The sequence below is a fragment of the Balearica regulorum genome, chromosome 1, assembly GCF_011004875.1.
Source record: "Balearica regulorum gibbericeps isolate bBalReg1 chromosome 1, bBalReg1.pri, whole genome shotgun sequence".
Taxonomy (NCBI): domain Eukaryota; kingdom Metazoa; phylum Chordata; class Aves; order Gruiformes; family Gruidae; genus Balearica; species Balearica regulorum.
The window spans coordinates 5,105,967-5,131,947 of NC_046184.1; the positions used below are offsets into that span (position 1 = coordinate 5,105,967).

The 25,981-nt window shown below is 40.8% G+C and overlaps 1 protein-coding gene across 1 annotated transcript in view; it reads left to right on the forward strand.

Moving 5' to 3' along the window:
* The window catches only part of TAF3 (TATA-box binding protein associated factor 3), a 118,920-nt gene that overhangs the window by 64,462 nt on the left and 28,477 nt on the right, over nucleotides 1-25,981 (forward strand). The window lies entirely within an intron of this gene.

Here is a 25,981-nt window from a genome sequence, read left to right on the forward strand (position 1 = left end):
GAGCTAACATTTTCATATGAAGCAATAATGAAAATGAACAGAGCTCCATTTCGACTGATAGCAAAGAACATTTGATACTCCAAGGCATAAAATGTGTTTAGTACTTGGGTTTTGTTAAGCTTGACAGAAGCCAGGAAATGGGACGGTACAACTGCTGCATAAAGGCTTCTTCTATACCCGATGACAGGCTCGAGGATGTAACTGGGTAAAAACAATAACGCCACCGACCGCTCTTCATTCCCTACAGTAAGGGGAGAAGGTATTCATGGCTGCGTGTCATCAATGGGTTCGCGTCTGAAAATACCAGTCGTTAGGACGTGGGTTTTGTTCCCTGGGCCAAGCCTGGCGCCAGGCTGCAGGGAGAGGGACGGGGGAGAAGGGAAGAGCAAAACTTCTTTTCGTGGATTTTACAGAGTGGACAATGTGTGTGATTTTTTTATTTTTTTTTTAGTCTTGCTTTGTTCTGTAATAGCCCTGGGTGAAATGGGAAGGATATTCCGGTGCTTTCCTGTTTTAGTGAGGTGCATGACTTGCAAGCCAGCTGCAGTTTAAGAGTTACCGGCATTACTTGCCGGAGAAACTGGGAAGGGTTCCTGTTAGGAACTGGGTTCCTAACTGCAGTGGTCCTTTCTTCTCCCTCGTGGCAGCATCTTCAAGTTGACCTGCTCTGACAGAGGATAACAAGCCTGTATTTCAGGAGCTTTTTCTCGCGGTGATTTCAGTCACTGATGAACTTTACTTGTTGAGTCTGCGTGTGTTACCGTTTGATAGGCAGAAAAATCAGAAGTCAAAATATGCAGATCATGCAAAAACTGCCTAAAACCTTCTTTATATTCCCTTCCCTGCCCACCCACCCCTTTCACTTCTAGCAGAAGCTCAAGTTGCTTTTCTCTTGCAGCCCTATTAATGTGCTTGTTTCCTGAGTTGTAACCCTATAAATGCTCTTATATAGCACAGACTGTGTTTGAAGAGTTGACCTCTTATTTGTTTTTAGTGTTTTAAATTAAAAGTTTAAAGGTATCTAAAAATCAACTTTAAAAAACCCCCTTGGCCCAGCTATTAAGGTTTGACGTCTGAGTCTCTCCAGCTCCCACGCAGACACAAGGAGACTTTCCTGAAGAGTCACACGAGGGAGAAATTCATCTGATCAGTGAATACTCAGCCTACATAGTTCTGAAGGAAAGCTTGGCTTCCACTCAATTAAAATAGGCTCTTAATTGATCCTGTGCTAACCCAGAATGGGAGCTTTTTGCTTTCTGTCAGGCAGATGGAGACAAAAATAAACTAACGAGGGCACCTGTCGACTTCCAAGCTCTGGGTGTTTCCAGACTGTGTCTGCTGAAAGGGCATTGCATTATGGTTTAATCGTCATAATGATGTTTTACATTAGCAGCTTAAATATATAGCATTTCCTAGTGATACCATAACTAAACCTGTAGTTAAATTCCTTAGGACTGACCTAAAATACCTTGATACTGTGTATTTTAAATACAAACACCATATCAGCATCCAAGAGAGTTAAAGAGCCACTGGAGAGGTGGCTGCTTGTGCACTAGCGTAAAGGTGATGTGTTTATTGTTCTTCAGCATCAGCTTCAGCCAGCGTAAGTTGAAGGACCTGGACCGCTAATATTGCAGTAACTGTTTTCTATATTGTGGGTCCTGTTATGCATTAAAAAATGCATTTTTTTAACAGGTTTCTCTGCACATCTTGCAAGTTCATTATTGTGAATAAAGAGTCTTAATTCAAGAACCCTTTGAATTTGTGCCTAGCTTTTGGCTGATCCAGCACGGAGTCATCTTATGTCATTTAATCTCAGTTTGTTCACCTGTGAAATGGGTGCTTAATAATAAATAAAAATGCACTCAATAAAAATGCATTTAGAACACCAGTATATCCTGCAAACAAGTAGGATATTACATATAGAGAACTCGCTGATGGGTGGTAGGACAATGGTATATGCTACATTTTCCAGACACAGAGGACGTAGAAGGGACAGTACAGTTGTGGGTTTTGAATATTGTGTGAGAATAAAACTTTTTAGTCCACCAGGGAAGATACTGTACCTCATCTAGAAAGCCCTTTGAAAGCCCGTACAGACTGTTGGAGCTATATTTTCCAAACCAAAAAAAAAAATCAAGTGAGACAAAATTATCATTGTCGTCTGCAGCTGTAAAACTGTTTCATTGCCTTGCCCGACTGGAGCCCTGAGCTCTCGTGGTGCAGCATCAGCTTTGCTGTGCCAATTCTTCATCTCAGGAGGAAGACGAAGAACAGTTTTGCAATTAATGCAGTGGACTGGGATTCGGAATATCGGGGTCAGACTTGCTTTGTGACCTTAGGTAGGTCACTTCCTCCATAAAGCAGAATTATCACAGTAATATTTCCTGTCCTTCATCTTAGGTATGTCTTCCTGTATTTGATTTGTAAACTGTTCTGACTGAGGGCTTTTCAGGTTAAGTCTGGACAGCATCTTCCACAATGGAATTCTGTTGTTAGCTGGGGTCTCCAATATGCTTCTTTAATAAAAGCAATCATAAATTCAATGCTACAGCTATGTTACATCATGCTTTTAAACATTGAGACATATGAGGTTATACTTGGTAGGCTCAAAAAAGTCAGGAAATACCAGCGGTGAGGTTGGACATAGAATCTTAACATGGCATTGCACGAGTGTGTCACCATCCCAACTTATTTCTCAAGTGCATGATATCATTAATATTTGACTTACCAGAACTCTGTAAGCAGGAAGGGATGCAGCATGAGGTCCTGCATGCCGAGCAGCGATTTGCTGGAGCTTGATTCGGCAAATCTGGATCTACAAAACTACAATATAGTAGTTTTACTTGATATTTACATCCAGGCACCTCATATCTAATTTAGTCATTGGTGTATAGTTTTGTAAGTACTCGTTAGAGTCTAGAGGAGCATTTTAGAAGAACAGCAAAGTTTTAATCAGTGTGTGTCATGTGAACGAACCTACTGCTGAAGCCCAGTACAAGAGATCTGTGTACACCCGGTTTGTCCAGTGCTTCCCAGTTTAAAGCTGACGGTGCTTTTGCAGCCCAGCCTGCGTGCACAGGAAATCCCTGTGCATTTCTGAGCAGACCTAGGAAAAAAAAACAACGGGAGCGAGATGCCTTGGCCAGGGCAAGTCATTCAGCCTGCTCTGATTTTCCAAGTATTCCCCAGACGTGCTGCTGTACAAAAGTGGGCAGCAGATTGTTTTTTTTCTGTTCTGGCAGGACATACACAACCAGCAGGTCATCAGTTGGGCCCATCTGTCAAAGACATATAACTCAACTCAAAGCGCTTCCAGTCTTTCAAGAGTTAGCAGGCATCCCTCTCAGTATCTCGGGGTGGTTTTACGTTAGATTTGTTGGATATTTAAAAGAAGAATAAAGAAAAAGGAGTAATTTTGGCTGCATGCTAGCAGATTGGTCCATTCTGTACGTGACCGGAGTTGTGCCTTGCATGGGGAAGGGGGTTTACTACTGTAGGAAAGTCCATGAGTAGAAAATTGAGGTCTGGAAGATGCTGTCCTAGATCATTTCTGCAGTCCAGTTTTGTTGACTTTTGCTTGAGAAGGAGTGAGGTAAAGACCTAAAAGCCCTGACTTGTTTAAGCAGGAAACCTCATTTATACTTGTGGAAGTAGGACCAATTAATTCACGTGTATGCCTGGTACAACACAGCTTCTTGGAGAATGGTGTCCCTCTGTTTCACATTGCTTTGACAGCCGTGTAAATTCTCACTTTCATTATTTTATAATTTATTGAATTTACATGAGTGGATTCAATGATACCATACCTAATTTTCACCAAAAAACTCCAAAGCACCATTGAGAGAGGTCGCTCAAGTGATTTCCACCTCTTCTCTACCACCCGTGGGGCAGCAGAACTGCAGTTACTTTTGGTTTTGTTCTACTTTCCCATGATTTGATCAGGAGTGAGCAATATGGCCTAAACTTTTTTTTTTTTATAAAGGTTATGACAGGCCAGACCTGATAAATTTTAGCATGATAGGGAAAGCTATAACCTGCTGAAAATGGGGGTTATAATTAAAATGTGTAGGCATCCTGAATTATAGCTGTTATGAGTGTTCCAGCTATAGTAATAATTGAAGACCTTTTAATAATTTTACATGTTCTTTTCTAGCTTGGCCTTGAGCTTAGGCAGGACTTCAGTTTCAAGATAATTTTCTTGTCCTCAAAAGTTAAATTGCTTTCTTCAATATAAAGCATACAATAAGGAGTGCAATTGAAGAGCCACATGCCTACTGAACCTGCTCTTTCAGCATGAGACTCCACTTGTTAGGAGCAGATCCAGAAGAACAAACACTCTTTTATTATTAGATGATAAATCCCTGATGCCGTATCACTGTTTTAGCTTTCAACCTTATTGAACTTTCAAGAGAAATGCCTCTGTTTATAACATGAACTGCCCAGTAGCATCCAAATATCTGTCACTGGACTATGGACTTGAATTTTTATTTGGTAAACTGTACAGTGTTGCTGTGTTGTTAATGGCATGCCTGATAGTATGTGACTGGGATCTGGCTTATGTCCTGATGAAAAGCTGTAGAATGAGATGTGGGGTTTGCCATTTTTATTACAGAATTTTGATTGCACGTTAGAATTTCTAATAAGTTTTAATTAAAGGAGTTGGCAAATTAAGGTAGCTTCTTCTGAGTGCCTAAGAAATTAAAAATATTATTTCTGCTGAAAGTTGTTGGGGTTCTTATTCCTAAATTACTGAAGTGCTGTTGAGAATATGAACCTGAGTTCAAAAATATCTATGCTGAAGGCAAAAAAGTATTATTTACTACCACATAGAAATATCTAAATAAATACTAATACTTCTAGCATCTGGCTTTTTTAAATGCAGAAAGTCTGTTCCGTGGAAAAGCAATCTGCATTTCTGCATGCGTGCACGTATGCACGTTTGGCGAATTACGTTTCCATGTTTGAGTTTGAATTCTGCAGTCTCTAAAATCGGGGAAACTGAGGCAAGGCTCTGAATTTATTTTGCAGGCAACTTAGTTTAGAGGCATCTGTGGCGAAGCAAAGGTAAAAGTTGAAATTCACTGGCTGCCGGATTGGTTTCTTAGGTGCAGGGCTGCCTGAGAAATTTGCTTCCAAATCATTTCCTTTGAGATACCCAGCATGTTACTTCAGCAGGAATCTTTGCTTTTCACACAGCAGTGCGGTATTACACCAAGAAACATTTTTATAATATTGATATCTTAGCCCGCAGTACAGTATTTGTTTAATATTTGGTGAGATCTCAGCTGCAACAACCAACTAGCGAAAATTTTCTTCTCAGGAGACCTTTCTACCGAGTTCTAGCACATAGTCAAGATCTGGTATTTTGTAATGCCAAGAACTGTCATTAAAAGGCTTTATAAGCTATCAGGCTTTAAGCGGTGTTTTCTGCTGCAGAGTATCAAATTGATAGTCAACCATAATTTGGTTTTTAAGTTTGTCTGTTGAATGAGTACCAATTTGTATAGATAATATATTGTGTGTTAAAGCAAGTGCTCCACTTTTGTACATTCCCTTCCATTAAGAAGATGAGACCTCGGATAACTGGGAGTTTCAGATAATGTGGAATCAAATACGTTAGCAAGTCGTACTGTAACAAATCGGCACAATGACTATTTTATGTTTGAAGTGGAGATCGTATTTGGAGTGCCTGTAAATGCCTTGTTGGAAAAATCAATTCTGAGCATCCCCTTTCTCCATGTTTTGATGCATTTTACCTCGACTGTATTTTGACACCGAAAGTTTCAGCCCGCTCACATGCAGGGTTTAACTCTCTCGGCTTTTTTAAGCTTAGTCCAGATTTAAACCAGGGTGGCTGGGAACAGTGTGTGCTTTTGAAGGGCACATTAGCCAGTGCTTAATTACTGTATTTGGCTGGTAAAACAGCATAAGAAAAGCATGCACAGAAGACATCCGAAGAAGAAATTAAACATCATATCACACTTTCTGTTTCCTCAAGACATCTCACTAGACCCCAAACTCCTAATATTTTTGGGTGTCTCCATTTTTTTTGGCAGACTTGTACCGTGTAGAACAGTAACGCCATAGCATCCTACCCAGTAGGATTGACAGAGCTTGTTTCATTTGGGGCAGGCAAATGAATAAATAAAGCTTCCTGGTACACTCAGAGAGCTCAAAGCACTCGGGGGAAAAATATCAATAATCCCCATTTGATAGAGGGTGGGAGTAAGGCGCAGAGCTGTGTCTTGTCAAGCACCGCCGAGCTGGTCACTGGCAGAGCAGGGCCTTCAAATCTGCTCGAAATAGGAAAGTTGATGAAAGAAAGAGATACGGGAGGGCTATTCCAACCCGCCGGATCGGAGGAAGAGGTTTTGTGGAGAGATGTAACGTGTTCCTTAGTTTGCTTTATTTATTTTTCCTCGCTAAGGAGAGAGTCTGCTGTATTCCACGTGAGATAGTCTCTGCCCTGGGTGCAATAAGCTTTTGCATTTTCTGAAGGGATATATTGGTAGTATTGTGAAAATGTGACTGTGACCTATTTAGACGGGTTAGAGTGGGGTACAAATCTCTGCACTAGGAAGAAGTATCATTTTCCAGCTGGGCAGAAAATCGCATTTCTTCTGTAATAGAACACAAGAGCTCATTGAACACCGGAGTGGAGTGGCTGAGCTGTCGGCATTCCGCCGGGGAAATGAAGTCTCTGCTTAAATATTCCATCAGATAGCAGAAATCCTGGGAGTCCGAAGAACAGAATTACTGGCTTCGGCAGATGACCAGAAAGTCCTTTTTCTCAGGAGAGACTGCTCGGCTCCAGCAAAAGATTGTTTTCAGAGGAGCTGCAAGATGCTTTCTGTATGTATTCTTCTTGCTAGTTGTCAAGGGCTGAGAATAAAGAAGAAGATATTATACATAAGCATAACCCTGGACTGGCAAGAAGATGCCATTCAGAGATTCATGTACATTTAAATGAGCCTGTCTTAGAAACGGGAACTTTTGAATCAAAGGCTCCTGTTTCTCAGAAAATGTACCATTTGACCTAAACACTCAGAAGTTGGGTAGGGGGACTACCCTAAATTATTAGGGGTGGGACAGTCCAATATTTGTGTTGATAACGTTGTAGCCAGGATCAGACAGTTTGTAGGAGGAGGTAATATTTCCTCTTAGACCTTCTGTTGTCATCAGGGGAAAAAACAAAAAACTTTCAAGCACACAGCCTCTGTCCTGACAAATAGCTTGTGCATCCAAAACTACATCTATTTTTTCCATCTGTTCTTACTAGTCTAATAGGAGATTGCTTCCCCTTATAAACATAGACTTTGTGGCCTTTCTTCAAGAAATACTTAAAGATGATGGATTTTTAAAATTTATTTAAAGAAGCTTCACAAATTCACACTGTAATAAAAATACTAATGTGCAAGACTGTGAATTTGGGCGATGTCACATCATGAGGTTTGTGCAGGTGCTCTGAACTGCATCACAATTACTACATTTCATTATGCGAGATGGGCAAATCTTATCTTGGCCTCATGCTAGCGTCACAGCAGCGAACTTGTTGAATTCCCCTAAGTTATGGAAATATCTAGCATAGAACCTAAACTCTGTATTACAAGTTTTGACACAACTCCGTTTCAACCAACGGGGAACATATATTATTTTCTATCCTTCAAAGCTGCTTTTCTGTAGAGATAACATTGGCAAGGATAGCTTCGAAGATAGGCGCTCACTCAGCAGAGGAACATTTCTGTATTACTCACAAAGATAAGGCGGTATTAAGAACTTCCTTGGAGTTCTTACCAAAAATCAATTCTATCTTTTATAGTTCTCCAGAGATAATTCATCCCTCTCCCCATCCTAATCCGCACTGGGCAGGGGGAGGCAGGGAGAGGGATGTGGTACAAAAAGTGGATGTTACAGTCTTGTAGTCTTTTTGCGATTTATTTTAAAATTAAAAACTATACCTTTTCTGAATGGGGCATCAGCTGTGAAGTGATGGTCATTCCCAAATCGGTCCCGGTGACGAAAGGAGCAAATGTATTGCAAGGAATTAAACTACTCTCTGCCAGAAGAAACTACTTGAGGTTTCTTTCCGTGGCAGGAGGAGCTTGCCTCTTCGAAGAAGAGATGCAGGATCACACTGCAGATGAACAAACACCATTTCCTTTTATTTTAAGATATCTCCTTTAATCCAAGGAGTGAGAGATGGGCTCTTTCTCCTTCTGACTGTATAAAAAATATCTGATTAGCCAGATGACACCTTCTCTTAAGCAAAAGGTGAGCTGGTAGGTTCAGTGTTAGAGCTCCAAACTCATCCTATACTTCTGATTTTCAGCTCTGCCACCAGTATTTTGTGTGACAGTGGTCATATGTAAATAGTTTGTCCTTTCTGAGCCCTGTTTGTTTTTTCCTCTGTAAGATGAGACCCCTGAATTTGTTTGTACATGCAAATTCTTTGCCATTTGTTGATGAAGAGCCTGTAAAAATATGTGGCTGTGCCATGAGCAGGTTGTCCTAAAATATTTGGTCTCAGTAATAGAAAATTCCCAAAACTGTGGCTTGGCAAAAATGTTATTCCTGAGCGAGAATGAATTTAGACTTTTATTCTGAATCAGGTATCTTGTGTCTCTAAATACCTGCTATTCTTGAGCAGTCATAGAGCTTATTAATCATATTGCTTATGATAAATGATATTTTTTGCCACTCTGTCATTCAGCATGTCTGGCGTATGTCAAGGGTAATATTCTCTTGCAGTAGTGTAGCATATTGAAAATGGAAATAATGTATTTACAGTTTCTCAGGTGTCCTGACTAAATTGTTACCTGTCTTTTCTCCTCCCAGTTTCTTATGCTTTTGACCATAATTTACTTGTTTTTTTTCTTTTCTAATTTGCAGAAGGCATAGATGCAAGTCCTGACAACACCTTTGTTACTTACAGGATTAAGACGGTGTCCTTGTTCTTGCTATCAAATTTTATGGTTAGATTTATTTCTCCCCGTAAGGCACCTAGATTTTTTTAAACAGCTTTCTGTGCAGATAGCTGAGTAAATCTTAGATTTTTGTAGGAAATATTTAGGAGCCAGAGCACAAGATATTTATCCCACGGTAACAGATGTATCGTAGAGACCCATAAAGAATTTATGGCAAAAGGAAGCAAGTAGTTATTGTATTAAAATTCCTAATGCTTTATTTTTCTTGTTACTTCATCCCACAGTTCTGGGGGTCATTTTGATTGGACTTAATGAGTTCCTGGGTGTACGCAGAGTACGCCAACGGTTCGTGTTTGTTTCTCTAGCCCAGAAATGGTGGAGGAGGGGGGAGAAGCTCAGAAGTAAAACAAGAATTTGATGTCTGCCAGGGTCTTATCAAGCACTTGAAACAAACTCAAATATTTGTGGATCTGAAATTCCTTGTTAAAGGCTCTTTAGCTCCCTGCAGAAGAAGAGGTGGCAGGTCCTTTTTGTACGTTTCAGTCATATTTCATCTTTGAGAAAGATTTCTAGACATAATCTGAAGTTCTTCTCCTTCTATCTGTCTTTCAGCTCGGAGCAGTGACAGTTCTTGGTGTGAGGGAGAGAGGAAAGGGTTTTCCTTCTCCCACCTTATTAGGGAATAATATGATGTAAAGAGGGGGAAACAAAGCAAAATTTAAACAGTAAATGGAGGAGTGATCTCTGCTGAGTCAGAGATGCTGTTCAGGAAGAATAAATAAATCTCCTGCCTCAGTTGGAAAAAGAATCCTCTGTCCTACTGCAAAGTACAAGATCTGAATAAATCTTCTCTTGAACTTTCTCCATCTGCAGCAAGAGGCTGAATCGGTACACAAGCATCCATGTCTACCCTTAAGAGAAGATGAAGTCCCATCTCACCTGAAAGGGCTTGTAGGTCTACTAAAACACAAAACCCAAAGTTAGCAATAGAAATCGTGTCTGTATATACTGTGATATACTGACCTTGAACATTGTGTTTTCATTGTGTGATGGTCTTCTAAGCTGGAGGACTGACACCCCCATGTCTGACGTAGGCTGCCACGTGCTGTGCAGAAGGTTTGTCTGCTGTAGCTGCAGGATACTGCCAAGAGAAGCAGGCATGCTGTCATCTCCGGCTGGTTGTTTCTCCCTTTCCTTTGAGTTAGTTAAAAGAGTTGATTAGGCTAAAAGTTGTTTTTTTCAGGAAGGAGGGAGAAGAGAATTTGGCTTTTCCTTCAGCTCAACGAACTGATGTACCCTGTGGCTGCATGGCCACGGGATGCTGTGGGACAAACGTCAGAGCATGGCCGTGCTTGAAGCAAGGGTAACGTGCGACCACGCTCTAAGGTAGTCTACGGTAGACAGTGTCGGTACCCCGCATCCCAAGCTGCTGATCATTGCAAGCAACTTCATCCTCTTGAGCATTATGTTATAAACCAGAAAAAACCAAGAGGTTGTAAGCTAATTCATCTTGTGCTGGACAGATATAGTCTCGTGATTTGGCATGGTGACACTGAATTCACCATTTTAAGCAAGACAATCTATAACTTAGCGACCAAACTGTGATTCTTCAGCTATTCCTGGTTTCTCTTATAACATGAATCATAAAGCAGGATCTGCAAAAGTTATATATCTAAAAGTTAGATATCTAAATCCCTTCTCAAAGTAATGAATGCTTCATGAGAATATGAGGTATAATTACTTTTTAATAACTGCTGAGATACGTCACATCTGAACAGCTTCTTATCTAAGAGTATCCTCGGGCATTTTTTATTTTTCCGGATGTGCATAAGAAATGAAGCCACAGTATCTGCAGTGACAGGTGTGAGATGGAAGAACTCGAGAGTGAAGATATTCTCCCTAAACGAGTGTTTGAGGACCAAAGCTTGCAGGATTTAGCATCATGTGATGGAGAAACCAAGCCAGCAAGCGATTGCTCCCCATTCATATTCTGTCTTGTTCCACAGTCACTTTGACAATGTTTCCACATCCTTATTTGTCCCATGTTCCTCAGTTTATCCCTGAAATACTTACTTAGTGTAACTCCTCTTTATCTCCTCTCCCACTTCTCAGTATTCTTATGGTCCAATGTTTCATGGGCTTCATGGGTGGTTTTGCTTCAGTCTTGCCTTTGGCCACCAGTCTCCTTCATGAAAATATCCTGAGTGACACGAAAGGCAAAAGTGCTCTTGTCTCTTCTGGTTTTTATGTTTCTGCTAAATCTTAGCAAAAGTGGAAGCTTAGAATGAGGGACAAGAAAAAGGCAGAAAAATGGTAATATTTTCTGGGTTTCGGAAGGGACAGGCAATGAAGACCAAGCAGAAGGAGGAAAATACAAGGATGAGAGAAAACAGAGAATCAGAACAAAAAGAAGAAACAAAGAAATGGGAAAGAAAATCTTCAGTGTTGTTTATGTTCATGATTTATTCACACAGCAGTGTGGGTGAAGGCAGTGCTTTACAAACATAATTCAGGTCCCTGCCCCGTGAATTTACAATTTGAATTGGGATGTGGGAGAAATTAATGCAGAAAACCTCCCGTGTTTCAATTTATTTCTCTGTAACGCATCCCAGAGCATATTTCATTTTGGGGAGAGGAGGTAATGACAGATTGTTGTTGCTAATAGGATTTGGGTCAAACTGCTGCTTACTATTTGGCACGTAACTAGATTAATAGGGGGGGTGTTCTTAAAAATTACATGCCACTGCAGGAGGATAATCCCCTCCCCACCGAATTTCAAGTCCTGTTCATCAGCAAAGGTGTTTGGCTGAGCATACTCTGCAACAATTTATCCATTAAAACCAAAGCTTCCCTACCACTGGCTTTAATCCTAGCTTGGAAGGAGCTCCCTCGCCACGGCTGAACGCATTTCGTTCTGCCTGAATCCCGAGAATACCAACAGTTCGTGCTCACCCCCATAGATAAATCTCCTCTCCACCCCCGAAAACTCATGAAGGCAGAGGAGGTAAAGGTCTGAGTTTATGGCAGCCATGTGGAAGCTCTATCTGCATTAGCCAAGAGCTGGAAGGCAGTCAAGTAACCTGGGTTAAAAATTGCCAAACTACCCCTCTGGATGCTAGCGAGGGCTGGTTATATCTATCTACCAGAATGGTACTTACAATTACGAGGAAACTATGTGTAGAAAATAGCTTATGCGAGGTATTGCATGAGATCTGCTGGAGCCGGAAGGTTGATGGGCTTTTAAAAATAAAGGCTGTAGATTTTGTTTGACAGCGGCGGTTTTAAGAACACGGGTTTAGAAGGTGTGGCAACAAGAAGATCAAATAAATAGTTACAGATTAATTTTCCATCGGCTGTAAACGCTTTCCTGTGTTTGATAGCTAAGGGAAGTTTTGTATCTCAAGATTAAAAAGTTGTCTTTAGGTTGTGGCTTCTTTGAGGGTCTTTGTAGAGCATCAGCTGGTGTCCCTGGGAATTTCAGTTCCCTCTGGGCAGGGAGTCACCTGGTAGTGTACCAATCTCAGCTCCATGGAACGGGAAGATTACATGGGAATCCGACAACTCTCAAATGAAGGATTTTTTTAATTTTTTTTTTAATGTCCGAGTGGAAAGTTAATGTTACGTAAAACTGCCTACTGAAGCCAATTCCTTCGCTAAATTTGTTTTCATAGGGTTTTTTCCTTTCTCCCGTGTGTCCAAGAAAAATATTACTTAGCTAAAAGACATTAATTCAGTTTAAATCAGGGTCTCAAGCCCTCTGAGTCAAGTACTGATGTGTGCGCACAAGTTTCTTGTTTAAATTGAGCCTGCTGGTTACTGGCTCTTTGTTTGTTTCTCCACTATCCCTGCCTTCCTTATATTCAGGATGCTTATCTTATAAGCTGCTAGAAAACTAACAGCTGAGTACCATTTTTTAAATAATTCAGATGGAAAAGCAATATCCTGCAAAATTTTTGTAATCAAGTATGTATACAATCCAGCTTGTGCAGAAACTTGATCAAAATAGATCCTTAACTTCTAGTTAAGCCTAATTAGGTTTTTTTTTTAAAAAAAAAAAAAAGCAGAGTTCGATACGAAACCACTTCTCATTTTTCTTTGCAATCAGCACATCATTTTTGTTTTGTTAAAGGACACAAGTTGCATCCCTTAGATATACAGCTTGGGCGAGCCTTGCAAAACAATTAGCGCTTCTTTCACATGGTCTAAACTTGATTGAATAATTACTCAAATAATGGTCAGTAATGGAATACATAGGGTTATCTCCTGGCTAATCCTCAGGTAATGGAGTTGGTGTATCTCTGATTTTTCTTTTAGCAGTTCCCAGTGAACGGGAGACTGAGACAAAAGTGATTATGGGAAGTAGAGGGAGTCACTGGAGGCCAGCGAGGAAAAGGAGGCCTTATCTTAAGCAATTAATCAAGAAAACTCCTATTGTGGGACAATTATTCAAAGCTAATTCTAAAATAGCTTTAGAGCCTGAGGTCCTGAAGGGGGTTTTTATGTGGTTTTTTGTTTTTGTTTTTGTTTTGTTGTAAGAATTTTGCCAAGGTCATTGGGAGCACCGAGGCAGACCTTGCATCAAAATGAAGGCTGCTGCATCACACAGAAGTCAATGAAGTCAATGTTGGAGCTGTAATTTTTTTATTTAAAAAAAAAATGAGTTGGGATGTTTCTAAACAGAGACATAATTTTGAAACTTGCCTAATGTTTCCACAAAAACATCCTCTGTTATTTTGCATCCATTGCAAACGATACCAAGAGGAATGGATCACAAATCATTTCACCTTTGTGCCCAGCTCTCCTAGCGTACATGCAGGACTCGAGTATCTCTGAATCTCTCTTCTATTCTTTTTCTCTGGTTTTTTCACCTTGCTTTTTGTTTAGCTTAATTATCCTACAAAGACTTGCAGCAACTCCAGAAGCATAGGAATGTTTCGTGGCTGTGGCTTTGCAAAAGACCACGAAGCCTTTCCAGTTGTCCCCCAAAAAGCTCTTGTACGGTAAGAGCATCTAACAGACTCCTTTGCTCTGTTTTTAGCCTCTGAGCTCCCTTAGAAGTGAGATTTATTTGAAGATGTTACGGTGATCCATGAGGTCCTATGGAAAGAAGCAATAGATTTTAGCAGCTGTCCCTGAAAAATTATAAGGTCGCCAGAAAAAAAGCAGAAGGTTTTAAATTGGATGTGGTTTAAATTTTCCAACGGCCTCCTGAATTGGGCTCCTTGCTGGAGTGGGAAGCTGCCCGCAGAATTATTACTCAGCACGGTCACCCCATGCTCTCACAGCACTTTTTTTTCCAGCGGTGCTGACAGCAGCATTTTGAACCCACCGTAGCGTAGGGCTGTCCGATCTGGTTTCAAACGGCTGTTGAGTGCCGCCTGAGAAGTGCTGCTGTCTAGATGTATAGGTGATCATGCTGCCCTGATTAGTTTTCACTCTGCCTATGGGCACCTTTTGCAGGGCAGGGTTACAGGGAGAGCCGGGGACACACATGTGCTCCTGTACAGAATAAAGCAGAGAGGCTGAAAGACAAAGAGAGTCACTAATTGGATTTGTAGCTGTAAGAAAAAAAATCTCTCAAAGTAAACATTTTCCTCTGTTTAAGTCTTTCCTTGACTTCTTTTGTGAAGACCGCTTGAAAGTATCTGTTTCGGGGGTGAACCCTTCCCAGCAAATTTAATTTTGAGGCTTGTCAAGCTTTATTAAAGCCTTATCATCAGTGATTTCCTTCTCTGCTAGATCAAGAAGATTATATTTGTTATGGGATTCGTATTGTATCTCAGAATTCTTCCTGGCAAATGTGGGGTTTCATGTATGTACCAAGACACACCACTACCAATTCAGAGTACTGAAGTCCCGGGGTGTGCGTTGTCAGCACATATTCGTGAAGACTTTGGATGCTGTTCAGACAAAGTCGTAAGCTGGAACTGCATTTGTATTTCTAAGTTAGCAACCGTGTGAATAAACACATTGCGTGGCAAAAACATTCCTAAATGCTGCTGGTATCCTTAAAGAAATGACCTGACATACCCATTCCCAACAGTTGGAATATTTGGTAAACACTTCTGGGTATACTGTGCATACAGATATTAAGAGAGAGGGTGAACACCTGCCTTTTTTTACTTTGAAGATGTAGCAACTCTGTTTGCATTAGTGGGAGTTTCTAGTCAACGGCAGGGCTTTTTTTTTTTTTTTTTTTTTTTTTTTTAATTGAATTGCAGTGACTTATGTTCATTTGTGCCACTGTGGATAGATAACGCAGATCTGGGGTTTACCTAACAGTGTAGACAGACTTTTTCCAATTTATTCCAGAGCACAGGATCTGGTTGACATTTTTATACATCTCAATTCATATATTGAAAATAAACTTCTCCCTCCTCCAGTCTTTCTCATTTTTATAAAATATTTCTCTATTGCTGAGAAAATACTTCATTTCCCTTTCTTATCCAATGAAGACAATCAAATGGATGGAAGAGTCTCTAAATAAATACTCTGTTGGGGTTTTTTTATAGTGCCCAGAAGTAACTAAAGCACTTTGAAAAATACAGATACGGTTCTTGCCCTGAGCAGCTTATCATTTGGTTTTGAACGTGCCCTTGCAATTGCAAGTAATGCGCAATAGGAAGAGGAGAGGAAAGGCAATTAATGGCCAAATGAGTTGTTGAACTAAGAAGTTATTTGAAGGTGATATAAACACTCACAGCCTTTTTACGATGGCAAAGTTGCATCTTTGTCCTGCATAGCAAGAGTGATGATGGTCTTTAAGTTGTGTTGAACCAAAGCTTCCTTCTGGTAATGCATTTTTGCAGAAGCTCCATCATGTGAGCAAGTATATAACAGATTAATATCCAAAATAGCCCAGATTTACTTTTCAGGGAGTAAAGCAAGGCACAGGCAGACGCAGGTAATTGTAGCTGATAGCAGACCTCATCTGGCAGAGTGGTTCTCTCTCCGTGTGGATTTTGTGCCACACCTAGCAGAGCGGTGTCCATGTTTATCCTCTGAACTGTGAGATGAGTTAATCATTCGCTGGGACGCCACTGTCTTCATAGTCCCATCTCTTCCATCCTTCCACTTGTATGTCAAACTTCTTCCCAGTGCTGATCAGTATTGCCACTGTCTCCCCTCCCATCTCTTCTACCTTTGCCACAAAACCAATAACAAGTCGGATCACTGATGATCGCTGGGCTGAAGGGCAGGTTAGCTATTTATAGCAGCAGTATAAATAGAAATATGCTTATTAATACAATCTAAAATACTCCATCGTGCCAGCATGTCTGTCTCCTACTTGAGACTCCTGAGGACAAGAAATGCAACTCTCAAATTCTAGCACCTTGCCCAAAACCACAGTTCTGCTGTCACGGGCACGTTACACATAAAGATTTGGGGTTTAAATTTTGAACTTTTGGGAAGAAAGGGTGAGGTCCGAAGTAATATATGGTAAAAGAAATATGTGATGTCTATGGAACAATTATGTCTTACCATTTCTGGGGTTCTTTAGCTCGGTTGCAAAATGAGATATTAAATAATCACTGTGTTTTCTCACTCCCGAATCCAAGTACCTGAATGCATATGCAGGTTGCAAATCCGTGAAGGACTCAAACAAATTCTGCAGGGCCAGGTAAAAATTAGTAGTATGGCAGAAGTACAAGCAGTACAGTGTAATAAATACCGAGTTTGTTCCTCTGCTAGGAGGTATAAATAGTTGTTCCCTAAAATATTTGTAAAAGTCTGGGGTTTTTTAGCACAGGATTTTATTGAAGGTAAACCAGTAAAATTTCTTATACAAGACCATAATATATAAAAGGCAAAACATTGTAAAATCCTTCCAAATGTTTATATAGGTTCAGTGGTTTTGTTTTTTAGTAAGATTTGTGATACTTGAAAATCTGGTTTGGAAAGCTTGGCCAGGAACATTAGATACGGAGGTACAAAGTGAAAAGACTGACCGTCTGCTTTCCTTTTGTCAAGAAAAATACATATAAACCCCTCGTATTATATTTGAGAATTGTTAGATACAGATAGTACGGTGTGGATTTTGAGTCTTTAGATCATAAATTTGATCTTTGCAAGAGGAACGGTGCTTAATCTTAGTTGTAACAGAAATTCTCATCTAGAAATACTCCGGGGAAGATTATTAAAATACTACAGGTACTGACATCGGCTACAAAGATCTACTTGTGCATATTTCTTTAAAGGGGGGGAAAAAACCACCTTAATACACAGTATTACCATAGCTAGGCCCTATTATACTATTGTAATCATAGCTGAAGCAAGAACGGTGATTAACGATGGCAATTTATTGTATCTGACGAGGGGAGAAAATAGGAGATGTTGTCGTTATCATAAATCATATCATAAATAACCAAAGAGAAGCACTCAGAAAGCTTGTGTGGTGTCAGCAGCAAGCCCTCTCAGGCACGGTAGCCCAGGATGTAGCCATAGAAACCCCAAAGTCATATTGTTATCTTAGTCTTGCTGCAGTTATGTGATACAACAGTATTAACATATAGATTAGGCCATTTATAATACTAGGTGTCATTTCAGGTTGGCTTGCTTATATAGCATTTTAGTTTTTTATTGTGCCGAATGTTAGGGAAACGCTGCATTTTTACAGGTCAGTATAGAGCCATTTATAACGTATCGGCTTCACACCTCTGTCAGTCTTGCTAATGTACTCTGTTATTGATTGGTTGTACCCTATGAATTGTCATTGCCTAATTACCTTGTCTTTGCTAATAATTTCATTTTTTAGAAGTCAAAATGTTCCTTTAAAGAGAAAACCTCTATGCCTGCACACGTACTTCGGGGCGAGTTCCCGATTCTGTTAAGCATCGCACACCCCAGAGGGAGTAAAAATGTATAATAAAAAGCATGCAGATTTGTCTGAATTTTGTTATGGAGGTTTTCTGTCTCAGGGCGTATGTTTTGATCAAACAGCGGTGGTTTTCTGTTCTGCGGATTTCAGGGAAGAGACTCAATGACAGGTAATTCAGAGCAACACCAGAGTGACAGAATCAAGGCTGCCCTGCTGACAAGGAGCTGGCTGGTTCTCACGCATCTTCTCACTCGATCACTTCCTAAAGATGCTTCTGTGGTTGATCTTACTTGCCATCGAAAGTCAGCTTAACAGCTCCAGACACATTAGCACAGCATTGCCGTGTACATTCATTTATTCCTGCACGTATGTGTGATCTACAAAAACTGTTGAGCCACTATTAAAAAGTCCCTCTTTGTATTTAGACTTTTTTTTTGCTTGCTGTATGCAGCGTGAATGCTGGACTGATACTTTGTCAGGTCAGAGAGAGATTGTGAGAGTAGCTGATAACAATCTGCCAATGCTGTTTTTCTGCCTTCAGCAGGAAGCTGGGTGTGTCATTTTAAGAATCCTGGGTAGTTTGGCTTCATAAACATTGCATATTTTAAAAAGTATTATAATGAGGACCGCCACTAGTAAGTATTTTAAAGTGTTATTCTCATTGCATCCAGTATCCTAAAGCAGCACTGGAAGCCAAAGTTGCGTGTTATACCCCAAGCCAAGATCTGATGCCCGAAGAGGGATGCTCTGCACCTCTCTCCTCTTCTTTCCCACACCCTTACACTTACGTGATCCTGAGATGGGCTTTTCATTTTGCCACCTGGACAGAAAAATACTTTCTCTGTTTGGTTTGTTGGGGGTTTTTTTCCACCCCCAGATCTATTTCCATCTGCGTTTGCCTGTGTCCTGGTTTCGGCAGGGCTAGAGTTAATTTTCTTTCTGACAGTTGGTGTAGTGCTGTGTTTTGGATTTAGGATAAGAACAATGTTGATAACACACTGATGTTTTTAGTTGTTGCCAAGTAGTCAAGGACTTTTCAGCTTCTCATACTGCCCTGCTAACGCAAAGGTGGGGGGCACCCAAGAAGCTGGGAGGGGACACAGCTGGGACAGCTGACCCAAACTGGCCAAAGGGATATTCCATACCATACGACGTCATGTCCCGTTTGTAACTGGGGGTGGGCTGAGAGGTGTGTCAACTGGGGGCCTGGCGTGGCAGCCGGGGGTCTTGTGCAGCGCCGACTTCGGAGTGATGGCATTTGTTTTCCCGAGTAACTGTTACGCATGATGGAGCCCTGCTTTCCTGGAGATGGCTGGACACCTGCCTGCCCATGGGAAGTGGTGAATCAATTCCTTGCTTTGCTTTGCGTGTGTGGGCTGGGAGGCTGAACAGCTGGAGGTCGTGAGTAGCATTGACTTCGTGTGATAAGAAATTGGGCTGTTCATCACTTGTTTTGTATATATTATTATTATTATTTTCCTTTTTGTGTTTGTCCTATTAAACTTTTTGTCTCAACTCATGAGTTTTCTGACTTTCACTCTTCCGATTCTCTTCCCCATCTTTCTGGGGGGGGAGCGAGCGAGCGACTGCGTGGTGCTTAGTTGCCAGCTGGGGCTAAATCACGACAGCCTGTTAAGTCCCTTCACTATGGAGAAGGGACAAGATGATGATACAAGAAAGGAGGTGCAGGACTTTCCGCTGGCTTGTTCTAGCCGAAAAGTTTGAGTAGTATCACGACAGACCTGAGTGGTGATTTGAGTTCAAACTAACAGATAATCTTTCTTATTTTAGCTTCGATTAGTTCCCCATTCTCCTGCACAAATGCTTGAACCAGGACAAAAGAAGGGATGGGACTGTTTGTTTTTAAAGCAACGCTGTGATCTACAAATACAGCTTTCGTAGTTGTGGTCAAAGAAATGCCCAATGAAGAGTGTGAAACAGTTGTTCAACAGGGTGGAGAGGTAACTGAATTGGTCTGGAAATTTGTAAGTCCTGAACCAGATTGTTGCTATCATCCATATTTCAAGATGGATGGATGTATTTTGTCATTAGGGATGGAGGGTGGGGAGGGGGTTGTCGACCACTTGTAGCGTTTTAGACAAGTTAATAACTACTTTTGGAGTGATTGATAAATGTATACACCAAATCTCTCAGTCCTGTTGAGCACCTCCAAGTTCAATCCTGGCTAATACTGGTGGTTGAAGGCACCACTCAGCCATTTGGACCAAAATTTTCCAGTGTGACTAATGATTCTGGATGCTGAACTTCAGGCACCTTTAACATCCTCTTTACAGTGTTTCAGTTATGTATGCAAAATCACTAGCCACACATGAAAGCTCTTTTTTTTTTTTTTAATGTATTTGTGGTTTCTGCATTTTAGAACATACCAAGAAGGCACTGGAATAAACTCGCTGGCAATGTCAGTGGAAAAATTTGAGACACGTGGAAGATGAGCTCCTTCCCACAGAAAGTGTCAGTTGGAAAATGTCAGGGTTTGGTAGTAGATTGGTTGATCTCCTTTATACAGTCTGTTGGTGTGTCAGCTGTTTGGTGAACAAGTCACATCAGTGATCAGGTGTGATCACATGGCAGAGAAATTATATATATAATATATATATATAACATATATATATACACACACATATCTATATAAAATCTGGCATTTTTAAGCTCAAAAAGTATTGCAGGCGTCTTAGTGTGTTCATTTTGCATTAGGGTATCAGGATATTGGCCTGTAGGATATCAGGATTGAATTTTGTCGCTCTTCCCTTAATTTCCTTTATGGACTACAAGCACACTTTCTGTTTGTTTTGGGAAAAAGCCATTATTATTGCAAGTTAAAGAGATAAAACCTATCATGGCATAAGAAAAAAATCTTTTCACTTTTAACAGAAGGCAAAAGCCCCTACTTATTAGGGTATGATAGGGATGTTAAGCCTTGACTTAGTGACTTAAAATTTCCCAAAAGATATCTTTGGCTTAATCTCATGCTTTATCTAGACAATGGTAAAATTATTTTGGAAGTCTGCTGGAAAATTTTGTTGGGTTTGGGGGGGGGGGGGGTCACTAAAAAGTTTCATATGCTGTGGAATGATCCCTTCCTTTCTTGCATTCGAGTGGCTGAGCTGGCTTGTATATAAAACCTTCCACTTGATATCCATGTGCTCCTAAGGAGCATATGCTTAGGAAGGAAGGTGGATTGAAGATTTCAGTGCAGGCACTGCTACATTATTTCTTTTCATGAGTCCAAATTTTCCTTAAAAACCTTGACACTTTCAACTTCCATACTTAGGTACTTGGTACCATGCAGTGCAAAGGAGCCCAGAGACCTGACATGAGCAGAACTGTGCACGAAAGAAATGCATGATCTACTGATAGATCTTTATTTGGCCATTTTGCATTCCATTAGCAAATAAAATGTTCAGATTCTGTTTAAAAAGGGTTATGGAAGAAATGTAGTTGTTTAAAACAGACATGTGTGAGTTGCGTGGAAACATCTGCTCATTCAGAACTGTGTCTTTAATGGATTTGCTCTGATAGCTGGCACTGTTTGTCTGCCGTACTAAAGTTAAGAGCAAATACCAAATGCCAAAATCTTGCATTATTATAATAACAAGAGTTGGCTTCCACAGGAACTGTTACCTGCCAGGGCTTTGTGCAATTACTACGTTAGCCTCTGCCTTGGAGGTAAGAGGCTGCTGTTACTTACATCATGTTATACTTTCTTCAGCATGTGGTGTCCATCTTTAGGCCAGCATGTCTGACTCCGCTTCATCTTGTACCTAAGAAATACTGATTTATTCTTAGATCTCCAGGTCTTAGCCAGATGGTTTTATCCTACCACCACCCTGTGACATAGGGAAATAATAATCCAGTTTCCAGTAGAGAAACTGGAACTTTGCTTAAATTAAATATCAGCCAACAGACAGGTTTTGGAAGGGTCAAGAACTGAGCAGAGATCTTGTCTGTCCCAGTCTGTGCCACGTTCCTTAAGACATCGTCTAGCTGTAAGTGCTTGTGCTGCTCTCTCTGAAGCTACCAAGTAAAAAGTCTGGTAGTAACCAAGATGATGACAATTTCAATTTTATTTATTTGGGGGGGGGGGGGGAGAGAGAGAGAGAGAGATGGATATGGATATATGTGTGTGTCACAGGTTTTCTTGCTTGAAGAAGTCTATACATAGGTGCGTTTCTCTTTGATCAGAAGAGTTTGGCATCTTATTTTTTCCTGCCTTCACTTTCATCTGACCTGTTGTTGAAAGAGCAATATGTGCAGCCTCCTCTAATGAGGCATGATAGCGTGGCATGGGTGATTGCACTTTTTTTTCTGCAATAAAGACAGAATTTCTGTTCCTTTGTACCTCTGTGTCAGTTTTAGGGACAAATAGTCCCTCGATCATCGTGAACTTGGAAGTTCATTACTAAAGTGTTGAGTATTGCTGTCCTGAAACTGAGCCGTGGCCAAATTAAGAAGGTATATTCAATAAGCCTTTGGTTTTGGAGTCCCTGCTATGCTACAGGAATATGATGTACAAAGAAAGAAATTTTGTGCTTCTTTAGTGGTTTTTCGTTAAAAAGGTGCAGGAGTTTCGGTTTCATGCCTGAACTGTTCAGCTTAAGAAATTTTCCAGCATTTGAAGTGGTGACAGATCCCCACGGCTTGCATTTGGGATTCTAATGCTTTTTGTCCAGAGATTCCAAGGAAATATGTATTTATCAAGTTCAGCTTTTACAGCGCCTCTGTGAGATGAAATTATCATTGCTTGTCAGATGGGAAGACAGTAGTACGTAGTGCGACCTGCCCAAGATCACACTGCAGACCCATGTCAGGAGAAGAGTGGGTTCCTTTCTCCCTTAACTTCAAAATCGTCCTTTCATGAAATGAAGAACTTGCCTCGTTACACACACAGGCAATGTTACACATCCTAATATGCTCTAGTAAGAAATGATGTCTTAACAAACAGGTTTTTCAGAAGCAGCGTGGTAACGGCTATCAGCTTGTTTTATTTCAGCGTTGGACAAGTTCACCTTCGGGGCTGCGCTGGGACGGCTGAACTCATCCCTCCCGTAACCTGTGCGTCGTCTGAACCCGGGCTCTGCGCGTGGGGCCGGCTGACATAATAAACAATTGCTCTGTATAGCTTTAGTAATGTGGACATTAATATTGATCCAGCACTGACTTCTCTAACAACAACCCAAAAAAAAAAAAAAAAAAAAAAGTATCTGTTATCTTGAGAAACCTCCCAAACAGCTCTGGTCTCCTTTCATTACAGGAGAGAGTTATTAGGGCAGATGGCTGAGGTGATATCCATTTGACCTATAGATGCTAACTCAAGAGTCGGATCATTAATAAGGTGGCCAGAGATAGGGAGAGGTGGCAGTAAAGAGAGTTAAAAAGCAATCCTGTGCACAAAGGATTGCGCATGGAAAAGTGCCGGGTAGCGAATGAGATGGACAAAGGTGAAAAAGTGGCTGCGTGGTTTTAAATGCTCGTCGCCAAGTCAAGCAGATTACGCTTAAAAGCTGATGTTTTCCCATATTTGGTTCCTGCTCCAGTGTGAATCCTTCTGGAGGAAAAAGAGCCTGTAGCTCTTGAACATAAAACAGAGATTTCACTTGCTCTAATTAAACTCTCCCCCCTCCAAAAAAAAAAAAAAAAAAAAAGCTTTATTGTTTTCTGCCATGGCCACAGCTGCAGTGGCTCAGGTTTGAAAGCCGCTGCCTGGCAGAAAACCAGTCCTCGCTGAGGATCAGACCGTGGCCTTCTTCCAAGAGAAATTTGGGTTTCATTTGACCACGATGGGATTCCAGATTGTCATCTGAGCATGTCTGAAAAGTGGTGAATGTGTGTCAGTAGTTAAGTGCTCGTGAACTTCCTTAGTCCCCGGATTGTTCAGGACTGACCCAGGCAATTTTTTCCAGATGTTTTGGGGAATCCAAGTCCGTATAAAAGGGATGGTAATGCTTCTGCTTCCTTACTAAGTTGTCTTTGTGGCTTGCAGGAATGCGCATGAAAGCTGGAGCCAAGACACCCCAATTTCTAGTCTCACCTCTACAAACTGCACTTTAACCTTTTCTGCCCTTCCCCGGCATCTCCACACAAGATCACAGAAACTTCGTGGGCTTGGTGCAAACTTTACTTGGCCTTATTTAAAAAAAAATAAGCATTGCTCTTTTTTTATTGTACAAAACTCCGGTCCCTGTTCTCCAAACCTTCTCTGAAATTGTTTTTTCGCCTTTGATCCAGCAGCTGCTGGTTTTCTGCAATCCTGAGTAGGTAAAACATGAGAAGCACCTTGGGATGAGAAGGAGTTACAAAAATATGAAATATTGCAGTGCACTTCTGTGAGACACGGTATAGCAGAGGGTCTGTTTAAGCGGACACCAGGCAGAAATCTTTAGTAAATAGCTGTTCTGATTTTTCTAGGAAATGTAATTTTTTTACTGTTCGTTGCAGTAGTTTCTCTTCCACTTTATTGACTCTTTTTATCCCCGTGGGTTTTATATTAAAATGGTTTATGTTGCTATCTCTAAAGTCTGCATGATCAAACCCTGTCTTTCCTAACGTTTGAATTTGGCTACACTTTTCATCTTGTAGCCGAGGCAGAAAACTTCTCTAAATCCCAATTTTAAAGTACGGTGTTTGTTTTAAATTTTATCGCTCTCTAAAATTTCAAATGATGACAAACTCTTAGTGGCGAACTAGGTTGAATGGGGTTGGGAGGGAATTGCTCGGTAGCAACCGGTCCTGTATGACATCTGGTGAATGCTAATTCTTCATCCCCAAAACAGTTTTGAGCAGATGAAGGCAGCTGATTTCTGCAACAGCTTAAACAGAGATTGAAATTGCTTCCATGATCGGGAAGCAGATCTTTTTTTCCCCCATAGCAGGTGCAGGTTCGGTCCACAGTGATTTCTCAGTTATACTCTAACTTTGCAGTTTAAAAAATTTAATGTCAGTGCCCAGCCAGGCAAAACCTAACTCCCTAACATTTCTGTTTTTCACGGAAGGCTAAGACTTTATCCTCAGGCAAAGTCTCCTCTCTGGGCTGGCTGCTGTAAATCCTCTGGGCCCTGGCAAAAGCCAGAGTTGCTAGCTCATTTTACTTAATTTGTGATGCTGGCAAGATTTGTGCTGCAGCCCAGGGCTCTTGACTCAACTCTCCTAAATCAGAGCATTGACACATTACAGTAGAGAAACACCAGCACAGAAAACCTGAAAATAAACTCCTCGAAAAAAGATATTTCAGAAGGATGCTCTTACAAAGCTTTAAATGGTGTTAGTGTAACGTTATAAGTTTCTCGGTGTTTGCTTCTTTAAAACCACCTGCTCATTAAGAAGTTGGGTTTTATCCACTGTCATAATAAATGTTTTTTACTACATATTTCATGTGAGAATCTTAGGGCATTTGATATCTTCCCTTCTAGACAAAATGTCACACGTTTTTCCAGGTGGGTAAACAGAGATGTGGAGTAAAGTGAACTGAGGTTGTCTACACAGGAATGTTAACCAGCATAGGTGTAATGATGTAATTACAGCAAATATAAATGTGTCAGGTTAACGCTGGTTTGCTCATTCTTACTCCAGACTAAGAATTCTTTTTTTCTGCTTGGATAATTGCATTTTGAAAGTGAGGAAGTGTATCCAAGAGGATAAAGTGCTTGGCTGTAGTTGGGGAGATCAGAGATTCTCTTCTCAAACCCGCTGTCTATTTGCTGGGAGATCTCAAGTGAATTTTCTCCTTTCTCTGCACCATAATGTCACATGTGTAGGATGGAAGATGGTTTTATATGTAGGGGGGGGAAAAATAATTGCTATTAAACAAAAAACCAGAGCAATCACACAGGTGGTGTCCACACTGGCTTGAAACATTTAGTGCCTGATGTCCACACTGTGCGTGTTTCAGGTTTATCTTATGTTCAAAAGCTGATTTTTTAGTCTCATAGCCTGGATGCTCACTTGCCACTGGAGCATGTTAGGTGTATTCCTCTGGCAACATATCTTTCATTTTGGTTCCACTATAGCAGGAAGCCAGCATACGGACTCCAGGATTGCTCCATGATGCAAACAAAACAACAGTAAGCAGGGATGATGGGGAGATGCATTTCAAAGGCGTGCTCCTGATCCAAACCGACACGCGCACACGCAATACTGGGGTGTTCCCATATAATCATAACAGATAACGTCCATGTGCAGCAAGCTCTTAAAACGGTATCACAGAACCTGGCAGGTTGAG